This window comes from Bos indicus, chromosome 25, assembly GCF_029378745.1.
Source record: "Bos indicus isolate NIAB-ARS_2022 breed Sahiwal x Tharparkar chromosome 25, NIAB-ARS_B.indTharparkar_mat_pri_1.0, whole genome shotgun sequence".
NCBI classification, from domain to species: Eukaryota; Metazoa; Chordata; class Mammalia; order Artiodactyla; family Bovidae; genus Bos; species Bos indicus.
Genome location: NC_091784.1, coordinates 22,499,495 through 22,513,946, shown reverse-complemented (window position 1 = coordinate 22,513,946; position 14,452 = coordinate 22,499,495). Strand labels below are relative to the sequence as shown.

General features: G+C 43.2%; 1 non-coding gene across 1 annotated transcript; it reads left to right on the top strand.

Moving 5' to 3' along the window:
* Positions 1–4,643: 4,643 nt before the first annotated feature.
* TRNAE-CUC (transfer RNA glutamic acid (anticodon CUC)) lies at positions 4,644–4,716 on the top strand. The gene has a single exon. It is a non-coding gene; the product is annotated as a tRNA-Glu (tRNA).
* The last annotated feature ends 9,736 nt before the right edge of the window (positions 4,717–14,452 follow it).

Genomic DNA, 14,452 nt, shown 5'->3' with positions numbered 1-14,452 from the left:
CAGGTCTAAGAGTCTTTCATCTTAGTCTTGATCAGTTCAGTTCAGTTCAGTCGCTCAGTAGTGTCCAACTCTGTGACCCCATGAACTGCAGCACGCCAGGCCTCCCTGTTCATCACCAACTCCCGGAGTCTACCCAAACCCATGTCCATTGAGTCAGTGATGCCATCCAACCATCTCATCCTCTCTCATCCCCTTTTCCTCCTGCCCTCAATCTTTCCCAGCATCAGGGTCTTTTCTAATGAGTCAGTTCTTTGCATCAGGTGGCCAAAATACTGGAGTTTCAGCTTCAACATCAGTCCTTCCAATGAACACCCAGGACTGATCTCCTTTAGGATGGACTGGTTGGATCTCCTTGCAGTCCAAGGGACTCTCAGGAGTCTTCTCCAGCACCACATTTCAAAAGCACTCTTGATATCCATTGTTAAAAAATAAAATTCAACTCAACAAATCACAAATCAAGCAATATTCAATCTAGCAGATAGAAAGGAGCTCCAAAGAACAGACAAGGCAAGAGATTTTGCGGGCAGAAGGGAGCAGGAACAAGGAAGCTGCACTAGGTAGAAAGTGGATCAAGCTTATTATCCTCAGAGCCGATGTCAGGGGTCTGTCGGGCCACCTAATTAATGCTGATCAGGCAATTTCTGACTGACTGGGGTAAGATTCCATTTCTGGGAGAGTCGAATCTGTAATTAGGTCTTGGTTTGATTGATATGGGGCTTGGTATTGGAGAAGGAAGTGGCAATCCACTCCAACGTTCTTGCCTGGAGAATCCCATGGACAGAGGAACCTAGTGGGCTGCGGTCCATAGGGTCGCACAAGTGACTTCATTTGGGGACTCTTGTCTTTAACACTGTCGGGGGTGTGTGTTCCTTTCCCTTGGTTCCGTCTCATCACAACGAGGATTTGAAATGATGCAACAGTGTTACAGCTCGGTTACAGCCTGCCGGGGTCCAGCCCCGGCTGATCCAGGGTATTCGAAGGAGAGACGGCATAGGCGACCTATTTATTTAAATATTTATCAAAGATATAAAGAGTAATAGGATGAGGATAGCTCAGTGAGGAAATTCAGTGGAGAAAAGCGGCTGAAACAAGGATAACTCAGTAGGAAAATTCAGTGAAGAAAAGAGGCTGAATAAAATTCCAAAGCAGGGAATTTACGTCACCTACAAAGGCCGCAGGCGTCCTCCCGTTCTCCCGAAGGAGAGGAGACACTAAGGCCTCCCCGGTCAGATCTTAGAAGCCCAGGCAAAATTAGTAGGCTTGACGAGCTTCCCCGCCTCAGAGGAAAAATTCAGCCAGAAGGTGAAAGAAAGAACCACATGGGGAGACCAAATTTCGGTGGACAAAAAAGGGGCGTACTTTATTTTCCAAAGTAGTTCTATACCTTAAGTTGTGCATAGAGGATAATGGGGGAAGGGGTGGAGTCATGCAAGGACAGCAGTTCCTGGTCCTAATCGAAGCCAGGCTTTCAAACTTATCATATGCAAAAGTTCAGGTGATTTACATCATCTTCTGGCCAGGAAGCCTGTTAACATTTTAAGAAACTTATTTTTCTCTAAAGGTGATTATTCTAAAGTCAAGCGCCAGCCTCCAAAAAGCATTGAATAAAGTTGCATTCCTATACGGCATAGGTGAGGTGGGCTCAATCAAGAAAAGAATTAACTCAAGGGTCCAAGGTTACAAACATTGAGGCTACTACTTACATTTCTATACACCCATTGTATTAATCAATACACTGCCAAGGACACAGTAGGTAAGGAGTATGGAGACTTAGCAGCAAACATTGGCCCAATAAGTGAAAAACCCTTCACCAGTACAATTTCTAATCAATCTTTTAACTACTCAAAGGAATCTGTGTTTAGACAGTTTAGAACATCTCCTGCCTCTCACAGTTGGGAGGCTCTGAACAATCACATGTGGCCGGAAAAACCTATTCAGGCAGGCTAGAGGATTTCCAAAGGAGTTTGTAGGTTGAAACACTGTCACATCCAGGAATTATTAACTGGAGCTGTAAGCTAACTCTTTTTTCAGAGAGAGATAGCCCCCTGTAAAGTCAGAGGTGTAGGTGAAAGCACAAAGCAGAAAGTAGGCAGACTCTGGTTTTGGGGGTAGATGCTCGAGAATTTCCAGGGGGACTCCTGTGGCTGGATCCCGCCTTTGCGTATGCCAAGCCTCCTTCCTCATGACCTTTGCCACGGGTGGAGTTCCTCACGCTGGCTCCTGGCAGTGATAGAATTCCAGTTGAGCTATTCCAGATCCTGAAAGATGATGCTGTGGAAAGTGCTGCACTCAATATGCAATATGCACTCAGTATGCAATATGCCAGCTCCCGGCAACAGCCCAAGAGTTTATTAAGCAGACAGAAGATCGTACACCCCGAGAAGTGAGGGCAGGCCACCCCGAAGGAGTGGCCTCAACCTGTCTTGGCTTCCCTTTTTTAATACTTTTTGTCTCCTCCCCATTGGAACCTGATTGGTTCATGAATACATAAAATAAGGCTCATATATGTAAGGCGAGCACAGAGAAAAAGACAGCGAGCTGGGCAGTCAGGCAAGAAAAAGGGAATTTATTAGAGGGAAAACAGAGGGTGACTGGCCCTTAAGGAGAACCAGCATCCTCCCTTTCTGATGGATTCCTTCTTAGAGCCTGGCAGTTGCCTTTGCAGCCAGCGGGGCTGCAATGAAAAACCCCACCAGTGCGAAATCCTCTGGAGGCATGGTCAAGTAGCCGGAGGTCTAGAATCTGATGGTCTCGCAGCTTTGAGAAGAAAGGCACCAGTGAGGTAACAGGATGCCATTTGGGCAATTTGGTCAGTCTCAAGGATCACTGTGATTTATTCTTTGTTTTCGAGGTCGGCAAACCCATCTTATCAGTGAGACCCCATGTGGGCCCCATCAATATCCGCCATTGATCAGGAAGGGGGCACTTTTTTCCCACCAGAAGTTCCCACTCCAGTCCTTGGACTTTTCCTTTGTTCTCCTTTTCATCCACTTTCTAAACACCATTTTGGACTCCCCTTTTTTTCTGCTCTGACTACCTAACAGCACCATCACGTCAACACGTTACTTTAACACACATTGTTGAAAACAGCACTTTAGAGAATAACTGTTCCCCTGTCTGCACTTCTCCTGAGCAATCAGGATCTAGCTCAGACACAGCGGGTGTTTAATGGTTGCCCATTGAGCTAATACATTTATGAGTGGCGAAATGGCCCATTTCTCCAGCCATCTTTTATTCTTTCCATCTATTTCCTACATTCAATGGAATGTGATCGCCCAAAACTAATCCAAGGGAGAGAATCCAGTGCAGTAGCTGGATTCACGAGGATTTCTTCTCCAGAGCTGCAAGGATGCTAAGCCCCACTGGCTGCAAAGGCAACTGCCAGGCTCTGTGATTGAGTGGCCCTTTGGGGGAGGCTGGTTAAGTGAGTTCATCGCTCCTCTCTGAAGCTGATGCACTGGGACACGAGTGCTCAGGTCTGAGGAAGGAGGCAATATAAACAGAACTTGAGGTACCAACTTAACCACCAGATAGACCTGGATTTGAAGCTGAGCTCTTCCCAATAGGAGCTGTGTGAGCTGGGGTGAGTTCTTTAACTTCTCTAAGCATCAGTTTCCTCGTCAGTAAAATGGGGGTGATAAGAGTCTATAGTGAATTGATTGCTGTACCTTGAGGAGGTTTCTTCCATAATCTAATTTTAACTGTGTGACTTGCTTTGACCAATGGGACAGCAGCAAATGCAATGCAAGCAGAAGCTGGAGATGTGCTTGCACATTAGGGCTTACTCTCTCTTGCTGTTAAGAACCTTTCCGCCATTATGTGAACAAGTGTGGGCTGATTGATGAGAGGCATGTGACTGTCATCCAAGCTGACATCAGGCCAGCTCCCAGACATGTGAGTGAGGCTTTCCTAGACCATCCAGCTCCAGCCAAGCCAGCCCAAGTCAGAATAAACCCCCAAAAAACCCACAGTAATGTGAGAAATGTTTGTTATCTTAAGACATTACCTTTGAGGGAGGAGGGATTGTCACACAGCAAAAGCTGACCAATACACATTTCCTCACCAGAGTGATGCTTGAGATGTAAATATACATGCATAAAAAGTACTTCAACCAGTGCCTGACACGTAAGCATTTAATCAGTTTGGATCACATAATTGGATCTATGAAACCAGGATACTGGGAGCTTCTGGAAGATGATCTTCATTGAAACAGAGAGAGGCAAGAAAAGAAAGTCTGCTTCATTTACACAATGCATGGGGCCAGACCTGTTTCTCTCACACAAGGCGGCTCTTCCAGACCCTGCAAAATCACCACCAGTCGTTGCTGATCTGCACAGATGTGAGTGTTTCATTCTAGTATCATCTTGATGATCTGTATCAGCTGAAGGATTAGTCAGCGGGAAGGGGGCAGGCCCTTCTACTCCAGTGCCACCAACAAAAACCCATCGGAGACCCAGCGAGTAACACACTCACCCACCAAGGTGCTCTGACAAGAGCCCCTTCCCCACTAGTCATCAAGGTGTGACAGAACGAGGCTACAGTGGATTCACTATATGGACATTTACACTTAAACCCAAATTACAATTCCTCTCAGCCTATCACCTCTCCCCATCCCTATATCCAAAGAGAAACATCTAGAAAATTCCCTGGCAGTCCAGTGGTTAGGATTCTGTACTCTCACTGCAGAGGGTCCAGGTTCAATACCTGGTCAGGGAACTAAGATCCCACAAGTCACACAGCATGGCAGGAAAAATAAAAAGCAACTTCATCTGCACTCACACACCAGTTTTCCGCTGCAGTCTGAAAACACAGAAGTTGCCAAGTTCTTTCTCTCTGCTTCAGACTGAGATGCAAGAAGCCACATCAAGGAACCACTAGCGGACAGTGTCCCATGTGAGAATGCGCTGGCGTTGAAGTGCCACCTCCCAAAGTTCACAATGCAGAGAGGTCTCGGGGCCCCACAGAGAGTGGATTCTGCACACGAGCGGCCCTTCCCGTCGCTGCATCACGGCAACTGCTCTCAGAGAAAACAGTCCTACAGACAGCATCTTTGTAAGAGCCAAGCATTGGAAACAATCCTGCTGTCCTTCAGCAGTAGAATGAGCTTCTTTTTAAAAAGTGTGGTTAATTTACACAGTGGATGGGAGGCCAAAGAACAGTGAGATTGCACTCCACACAATAGCATGCATGCAGTTCACAAACATAAAGTTAAGTGAAAGAAAATACCCACAAAAAAAAGTATTTTCAATAAATCTACATAAAGCTCAAAAACAAGCAAAATGAAATGACATGATTCAGAGATTCATTCTAAGGTGATAAAATTGCAAAGAAAAGCAAAGGGGCGATTACCAAAAACTCAGGAACATGGTTTCCTTTTGGAAGGCGGGAAGGAAAAGGTTTATAAAGTAAAGAAGTATGTGGGGGCTGGCTCTTAGAGGGCTGATTGTTCGAGTTCTTGATCTCGGTGGTGGTTATTTATACAAGTGTTTGCATGCATGGATGCTCAGTTGCTAGTCATGTCTGACTCTTTGCGACCCTATGAACTGTAGCCTTCCAGGCTCCTCTGTCCATGGGATTTTCCTGGCAAAAATACTGGAATGGGTAGACATTTCCTTCTCCAGAGGATCTTCCCAAGCCAGAGCTCAAACCCACATCTCCTGCATTGCAGGCAGATTCTTTGCCATTGAGCCAACAGGGAAGCCCCATATGAGTGTTTGCTTTATAGCAATTCTTCTTGCTGTCCACTTACATTTTATGATTTTTTTTTCTTTTTTGCTGCATTGGGTCTTTGTTTGTTGTGGCAGGCAGACTCAGTAGTTGTGGTACCTTCGTTGCTCCACAGCACGAGGAATCTTAGTTTGTGAACCAGGGATCAAACTCGTGTATCCTGAATTGGAAAGCAGATTCTTCACCACTGGACCACCAGGGAAATCGTGAATTTTTCTTTCTGTGTGTTATATACGCCACCCACCTCCTAAGAAAAGATTTTTGAAAAACAATTCTATAGCACATGTTCTTCACACTTCTAATGATGGGGGCACAAACCCATTCTGTGGAGTCCAGCAGATACAGATGCCATGACATCCTCTCATCACCCCTGTTATTCCTGCCTCCCCTCATGGCCTCAGACCCAAATCGTCATACTTCCTTCCTAAGCTGTCATATAACAACTCCCATGACCACTGTGGATGCAAAGGGATATTGGTAATGGTGGTGCTGGGAGTGAAAGCTGTTTACTTCTACGATAAGGTCTGAGTTCCTCTTCGGCCAACCAAAATACCAGGAGTAGTAGCAGCAGGGTAGTCAAATAAGACCCTTATAGAGCCTTTCTGGGACAGACTCCCTTCCCCACACCTTTGCTTTAAGCTCCTCTCTGAAATTCCTAGAAAACAGTATGTGATGCACAATTCCTGAGCTTTTTACAGAAGCTAAAACTCCCTCCAAATGGAAGAAATTAACTACCTGATGATCATGAGCACAGCCCTGAGACCCACTGGCACCTAAAGACTGGTAATGTTAGCCCCTGTGACACTTCCCTGTTACCTCACCATCAGCCAATCTAAGAATTGTCCATGAGCCAATCATATTCCCTGGGACACCTCTCCTTCACCTGGCCTTTAAAACTGCCTTGCTGAACCCCACTGGGAACTCGGCTCAGGCTTTCTGAGCACTAGCTGTCCTGGACTCCTTGCATGGTGCCCTGCAATAAGCACTGCACTTTCCTTCACCACAGCCCGGTGTCCGTAGGTTGGCTTTACTGCCAGTAGATGAGCAGATTCACGCTTCACTCAGTAACAGCAGCAGCAGCAGTAACAGTAACAATCTTCCACGTGGATATGGACCTTGGTTGGAACAAGGCTAGAACTCACTTGTACATCCCAAGTTGGACATTCAGCCACACTTGGTCTCCACTCAACTTTATTTCTTTTAATATTTTATTTTATTTATTTATTTGGTTGTGTTGGGTCTTAGGTGCAGCACGCAGGATCTTCCATCCTTGTCGAGGCATGAGGAATCTTTGGTTGTGGCAAGTGAACTCTCAGTTCTAGTTCAGTTCAGAACTAGAACTCCAGTTCTAGTTCAGTTCAGTCTAGTTCCCCAATCAGGGGTCAAACCTCTGCATTGGGAGCATGGAGTCTTAGCCACTGGACCACCAAAAAATCCCTCCCCACACTCAGCTTTAGCTCAGCACATGTTTCAACAGTGGGTATGTGGTTGCACGTCTGAAAAAGAGGGTTCATGTTCTGTGGCCAGTCAACTGAGAGAGAGGAGAATAGAGCCCAGAAGAACACTGACCTTTAGAGGAGGGCAGATGAGAGAAGACCTCAGAGGAAGTGAGGAGGAGCAGCCAGCGTACTGTGGCCAGGAAGCCTAGGAGGAGCCAACTTTTAAAACATGTTGTTGTGGTCAAATGCTGCACGTCATAGAAAATACATGGAATCAGCCCAGTCTCCAGGGCTGTGATTCCCTTTGCTCTCAGGTGGCCTCAGCCTGCAGTGGCTTTGAGCAGGATTTCAATTCCCTGGCCAGGGAGTGAAGTCCAGAGATTGAGGTCAGGCCGTGGCAGTGAGAGCATTGAATCCTAGCCACTAGACCATGAGAGCCGGTGGCCAGTGACAAGTCCCTGGCCTGCAGTTGTGTAGAAATGCATTTCCACAAACAGATGGAAAGTAGTGAAACAAGTAAATTGTTTATTAGGAGGAAAAAGAGTACATGTGAATAGACTCACAGGGCTGGCTCAGAGAGAGAGCCGTGCCCTCGTGGTACTTTGAATCACTTATTTGGGTCATTTCTCCAGTGTTTCCTCTTGGCCAGTCATCTTTCTTTGCTTGGCTCTGAGTCCGTATTTGCTTTAACTCACAGTCCTCCTTGTGTGTGAACGTCTCTTAAGCCAAGATGGATTCTACTAAAGAGGCCTATGGGTAGGCTGACATCAACCCCTTTTGACCCTCAAAGATCCTTTCTGTGCACGTAGCCAGAAAGGTCTCCTTGATCTCAAGAATGAGAAGTATGTAGTCTCTGTATCTCTTAACTGAATGAGAGGGCTCAGTTCCTCTCTGCCCCTGCCATTACTGTTATCATAAAGTGTCCACGAGAGACAAAGTCCTGGAGGAGGAAATGGCAACCCACTCCAGTATCTTTGCCTGGAGAGTCCTATGGACAGAGGAGCCTGGCAGGTCACAAAGAGTCGGACACAACTGAAGTAACATAGCACCAGAGACAAAAGTCCAGCTATTTACTATCTTTCTGTTGTTATTTCTATCTGGAAGTGTAAACAGGAGGCTGGCTGTAAATGTCTAACCTGGAGCTTATCTATCTCTGGCCTCAAATCCCCCCAGAAAGACCTGAGCCCCAAGAAATCTTTATTGGGAGGATAAAAGTTGAAGGTCTATCTTCTGTAGCTTCTTCAGGCTAGCATGGGGCTCGTAGACCCTACCTAGCCAGAGTCACAGAGTTCTTGTCCTGTCTCATTAAGTGGTCCAGGCTGACTTCTATTGTTATTCCAGCAGAATCTGTCCTGAGGAATGGCTGGAATCTCTGCAGTACCATCATCTCATCTGGGAAAACACTGTGTCCTTAAAAAGAACAAACTAGACACGTAGATTAAGTAGACAGGATCCAAAGACCAGTAAAAGAATTATCATAACCAGGGGTCCAAGTAGGAGTAAGAACTACATTACATTTGGTAGCAATTCTGATCTTGGTTCAGATAGAGTCAGCTCTGGGGTTATTCTGTCCAGAGGAATGGAACCATGTGGAGTGATATACAGTAGCTGTCTACTTCTATTATCCCACTGTGATTGGTGTCAGGGTAGCAGATCCAGTTAGAAGTAGTTGGGTGAGTGACCACCTGAATGTTAATAACAAAATAGATCTCATTTCTTTTCAGGAGAATAAGCATGACAGCCAGTCTGGACTTGACACTTTGAGGAGACTTGTAGCTGGTTGCCTAGTTTTATCTAAGTCAATTTTAACCTCTAACGTGGTATTAACACATAAGTAACAGGAGCTATTGGTCACTACACATGTCTTTTCTCTTTTTGTAATATATGATCTAAAGCAATTTTATCATGTAAAAAGTGTCATAGTTACAAGAGGACACTTGAAAATGTAAGGTTACAGCTACTGGCTACCAGCTAGTGTTGTCTCAAGAATGGCTAGGGACATCAAGTCTGACAGAGCTCATAAAACAAGTTCTCAAGAAGCACAAGAACTTGTCTGAAACACACCCATAGTGTCACCTAGTATTATCTTGGATGTCTGAACCACAGCACTTTTAATTGGAATTTTCTCCTTAATAGCTAAAGCAGGTGTCATCATTAATGATTTTTGTGTTTCTCTAGATATGAAAAGATGCAAGAATTTTGGCTCATACAATCTTCTCCTGAAAGCATCTAACTAGCTGAAGGCCTGTTCTAGTTTTTCTCAGAGCACAGAGCACTTCATTCCTGATCTCCACCCTGAACCCCTTCCAAGATGCTGCAGGTCTGCAGTTGCAGTGGCTCATGCTTTAATCCTTGTAGAGGCAGATGGTAAGTGCTGGTGACAAGTGCTAACTTGTAGGTGACAAGGCCTGCTCATTGTAAATTTGACCGTGTATTTGGAAGCATTTCATGATCATTTCATTCCATGTTAAGGATGCTCATTTCCAGGTGTGGTGAAGATTTTGCTGATAGGCTATTCAATGTGCTCTTACAGGACTAGGCCTTATTAAAAGCAGCCAAAATTCCCTGGGATGGGCATCCCTGGAGGTCTAGTGATTAAGAATTAACTTGCCAATGCAGGGGATACAGGTTTTATCCCTGGTCTGGGAAGATCTCACATGCCATGGAGCAACTAAGCCTGTATGCCACAACTACTGACCCAGTGATCTAGAGCCTGGGTGCCACAGCTACTGAGCCCATGCACCGGAACTACTGAAGCCTGCATATCTAGAGCCCATGCTCCACAGCAGGAGAAGCCGCGGCAATGAGAAGCCTGAGCAAAGAAGAGTAGCCCCCACTCACCACAACTCGAGAAAGACTGTGAGCACCAATGAAAACCGAGCACCAAATGAATAAATAAACAGATAATTTTTTTAAGAAAGTCTCTGGACCACCTTTCTTACTAGTCTCTATGGCCCAAGAAAATATTCACTCTGTTGCTTCTTCTCATATCTAGACTTTCACTATTACAGTCATTGATCTCATATGGAGCTACGGGTCATCACTTTATCAGAGGCTCAGTCACACATTTGGTAACATAAGAAACAATAAGTTTACAAAACAGGAAATATAGATAATAATATAGTTAGCAGTATTAGTAAGAATTCAAGTCAAGAACTTCTGTTAGGTGCAGCCCAATATATCCCAGGTCATCTGACTTAGTTCATTCTGTACCAATTCTTATTTTTCAGGGAAATTATATATTGGCATATATATGTGCTGATGTTGATGCTGGGAAATATATATAAATATATATTTTTATATAAATAAATATATAGGCATATATATCTGCTGATGCTGGGAAAGATTGAAGGCAGGAGGAGAAGGGGATGACAGAGGATGAGATGGTTGGATGGCATCACTGACTTGATGGACATGACTTTGAGCAAGCTCCAGGAGTTGGTGATGGACCGGGAAGCCTGGCATGCTGCAGTCCATGGGGTCACAGAGTTGGACACAACTTAGTGACTGAACTTAACTGATATATTGGTATTGTCCATGAGGTATCTGACTTAATTTCCTGATGTTACTAAGCTGGTTATCCCTAGTACAGTTTAACTGTTCACAGCATATAAGAGCCTTTAAACTTAAATTACTATAGCCTGGTGTTAACCACATTAATCCATCCCATGCTTGTGGGAGGATTTATTCTTTGGCTGAAATTTTGCTTGTTGCTCTGATCAAGCTTGAGTGATAGAGGAAAATTCATATTTACAGCCAGGGTCAGAGCAGGCGTTATTAATTGGCCAGGAAAGGGGATACCATCTAGTAATATCAATAGTGTTCTGAATAGGACTATAATTTTTTTCTTCTAGAATAAATTTCCTGAACACAGCAATGGAGCCAAACAATTAGAGCCTTGGAGTGGAGAAATCCACCAAGGTAACCCAAAAGTACTAATTAAGCACAGGTAATTAGCCACAAACCCAACAATTAGATTGATTTTTAAAACTAGCATAGGATCATGCCTATGATGTAGAAAATTCGATTCATTTGCAAAGGTCCAAGAAGTCACTAAACATTATAAATGATCATATGAGTCAGGCCGAGAATCTGGGGCAAGCTGCCTGCTTCTGATGTCGTCGTCTTCTCATCCTGGTGTGCGTGGAGTTACTCTTATGTTTGAAAATTATTTTAAGATGATTTTGAGGTCAGTCACCCTCTCTGTGGCCAGTCCAGTGCAGGATTCCTTTGTGACTGGAAATTAATCCAAGACAATCCCTTCAGTTTCACTGCACGTGAGCTAGTTAAGAGTACCTGATAAGGGTCCTTCCATCTAGGTTGGAGACAGTCCTTTAAATTATATCTTTTCCAATATGCATAATCCCCTGGTTGCAGATCATCGGGCATCTGATCTTCATCCAAAGAGATTACTGAGACAACTTCCAGAAACAAACCTAGAGTGTCCTTTTAATAATTCAATTAAACTGTACATTAATGTAACATAACAGCAAGAACTACCTGGGAAATGAGTCTTAGCAAATACAGACCTCCATTAACAAAATTGGAATTTAATATTCATTGAAACATAATTATTTTCTCTAAAATTACCCTCATTTCTACCAAATACAGTCAAATCAAGATTAATTTGCCTGAAAGACCTGTACTCTGAAAACTATAAGTCCCTGATGAAAGAAATGAAGAAGACACAAACAGATGGAAAGATATACCATGTTTGTGGATTGGAAGAATCAATATTATCAGAATGACTATACTATCCAAGGCAATCTATAGATTCAATGCAATCTCTATCAAATTACCAAGGGCATTTTCCACAGAACTAGAACAAAAAAAATCTTAAAATTTGTATGAAGACAAAAAAGACCCTGAATAGCCAAAATCATCTTAAGAAAGAAAAACAGAGCTGGAGGAATCAGGCTCCCTGACTTCAGGCTATACTACAAAGCTACAGTCATCAAAAGAGTATGGTACTGGCATAAAAATAGAAATATAGATCAATGGAACAGGATAAAGAACCCAGAAATAAACCTATGTACCTATAGTCAATTGATCTATGACAAAGGAGGCAAAACTACACAACATTGGAAAGACAGACTTTTCAACAAATGGTGCTGGGAAAACCAGACAGCTATGTAATTTTAAAAAATTGAAATTAGATGATTCTTTTACATCATACACAAAAATAAGCCCAAAATGGGTTAAAGACCTAAATGTGAGACCAGATACTATAAAATCAGAGAGGAAAACATAGGCAGAACACTCTCTGATATAAATCTCAACAATATCTTTTTTTTACCTCAGAATAATGGAAATAAAAATAAGCAAATGGGACCTACTTAAACTCAAAAGCTTTTGCATAGCAAAGAAGACAATAAACAAAGCAAAAAGACAACCCACAGAATGGTAGAAAACAGTTGCAAATAATGTCTGTCAAAGGTTTAGTCTCCAAAATTTATAAACAGGTCATGATGCTTAATATATCACTCTAATGGCAGAAACTTAGATTTCAAATACAAATACAAAAGAGATCATGTAAAAGAGTCCAACACTAGAATATCAACTTATGAAAATCTGGAGAGACTATTTTTATATAGATATTCCTAAAGCATAATTATTCCTATGGAGTTTACCTAAAAGCTTTTATCTTATTTACATTTAATTTACTTGTAAAAATTTTATCATACCAAGTTATTTATTTATTTACATGCTGACAAAATTGCAATAGGTATAATAAAATCTTATTTGACATCTATTAAAATAAAGGTTTTATATTTAATGTTGATGACTCTAAAGACATACCTATATTAATTAGATTAACAAGTCTAAACATTAATCAGATCAGATCAGTCGCTCAGTCGTGTCCGACTCTTTGCGACCCCATGAATTGAAGCACGCCAGGCCTCCCTGTCCATCAACAACTCCCAGAGTTCGCTCAGACTCACATCCATCGAGTCAGTGATGCCATCCAACCATCTCATCCTCTGTCGTCCCCTTCTCCTCCTGCCCCCAATCCCTCCCAGCATCAGAGTCTTTTCCAATGAGTCAACTCTTCGCATGAGGTAGCCAAAGTACTGGAGTTTTAGCTTTAGCATCATTCCTTCCAAAGAAATCCCAGGGCTGATCTCCTTCAGAATGGACTGGTTGGATCTCCTTGCAGTCCAAGGGACTCTCAAAAGTCTTCTCCAACACCACAGTTCAAAAGCATCAATTTTTCGGTGCTCAGCTTTCTTCACAGTCCAACTCTCACATCCATACATGACCACTGGAAAAACCATAGCCTTGACTAGACGGACCTTTGTTGGCAAAGTAATGTCTCTGCTTTTGCATATGCTATCTAGGTTGGTCATAACTTTCCTTCCAAGAAGTAAGCGTCTTTTAATTTCATGGCTGCAGTCACCATCTGTAGTGATTTTGGAGCCCAGAAAAATAAAGTCTGACACTGTTTCCACTGTTTCCCCATCTATTTCCCTTGAAGTGGTGGGACCAGATGCCATGATCTTCGTTTTCTGAATGTTGAGCTTTAAGCCACCTTTTGCACTCTCCACTTTCACTTTCATCAAGAGGCTTTTGAGTTCCTCTTCACTTTTGGCCATAAGGGTGGTGTCATCTGCATATCTGAGGTTATTGTTATTTCTCCCGGCAATCTTGATTCCAGCTTGTGTTTCTTCCAGTCCAGCGTTTCTCATGATGTACTCTGCATATAAATTAAATAAACAGGGTGACAATATACAGCCTTGACGAACTCCTTTTCCTATTTGGAACCAGTCTGTTGTTCCATGTCCAGTTCTAACTGTTGCTTCCTGACCTGTATACAAATTTCTCAAGAGGCAGATCAGGTGGTCTGGTACTCCCATCTCTTTCAGAATTTTCCACAGTTTATTGTGATCCACACAGTCAAAGGCTTTGGCATAGTCAATAAAGCAGAAATAGATGTTTTTCTGGAACTCTCTTGCTTTTTCTATGATCCAGCGGATGTTGGCAATTTGATCTCTGGTTCCTCTGCCTTTTCTAAAATCAGCTTGAACATCAGGAAGTTCATGGTTCACATATTGCTGAAGCCTGGCTTGGAGAATTTTGAGCATTACTTTACTAGCGTGTGAGATGAGTGCAATTGTGTGGTAGTTTGAGCATTCTTTGGCATTGCCTTTCTTTGGGATTGGAATGAAAACTGACCTTTTCCAGTCCTGTGGCCACTGCTGAGTTTTCCAAATTTGCTGGCATACTGAGTGCAGCACTTTCACAGCATCATCTTTCAGGATTTGGAATAGCTCAACTGGAATTCCATC